Here is a 657-nt window from a genome sequence, read left to right as displayed (position 1 = left end):
TTTTTACGGGTCCGTTAGAGGTTAATTCTGTTTACTTGAAAGGTTGATGTTTTTCTAAGCTGCTTTCTTTTGGTTCTTATTAATGGTGCCTTTTGCCTACAAATATATGTCATTCTTGCCAGAGTATTACTTGGCAATAAGGAGGCCAAGAGACCCATGTTTCCTTTTGTCTCATTCTGTCTCTAAGTCATGATTGCCACAATATGAATTTCCAATGGAGTGTCTTGAATCAAAATGTATCCTGTTGATTGGGTAATGATAATATCAAGAGTATGGTGTAGGGAAGTAAGCCAAATGCACATTATGATAATCAACAATTCGGTAAAAAAACAATAAAGGCTTATCTGTATTTATATTGTTTTGTTTTGCAGACCAGTAATATTAAATAATCATTGCAACAGGAATGTGTTATGTTTTGTGAAGGCATAAATTAATTTGCCATGTGGTTAATTCAGTCATATCCCCCTTTTTATAGAGTAAGAGGCTATGATTTAACTGTTGCCCTGAATGTATTATCAGATTACTGGTCTAAAGTGAATGAAGGCACTGATAAACAAAAAACATTCCTCGCTCGTGAAACAGGCAACACTAATATTAACTCTACTTTGTAGGGCCAGGGCATATTAAAACTACTGGGATAATTTAGATCAAATTAGA

The 657-nt window shown here is 34.2% G+C and overlaps 1 protein-coding gene across 2 annotated transcripts in view; it reads left to right on the top strand.

Moving 5' to 3' along the window:
* Window positions 1-404, top strand: part of LOC124036179 (cytospin-A-like) — a 33,387-nt gene extending 32,983 nt beyond the window's left edge. For both annotated transcript variants that reach the window (XM_046350408.1, XM_046350407.1), the window contains exon 16: window positions 1-404. This exon is cut by the window's left edge and continues 2,952 nt beyond it. The gene's annotated coding sequence lies outside the window, so the exon portion shown is untranslated.
* Window positions 405-657: the final 253 nt, after the last annotated feature.

The sequence above is a fragment of the Oncorhynchus gorbuscha genome, linkage group LG05, assembly GCF_021184085.1.
Source record: "Oncorhynchus gorbuscha isolate QuinsamMale2020 ecotype Even-year linkage group LG05, OgorEven_v1.0, whole genome shotgun sequence".
Classification (NCBI taxonomy): domain Eukaryota; kingdom Metazoa; phylum Chordata; class Actinopteri; order Salmoniformes; family Salmonidae; genus Oncorhynchus; species Oncorhynchus gorbuscha.
This window is presented reverse-complemented; position numbering and strand designations above follow the sequence as displayed.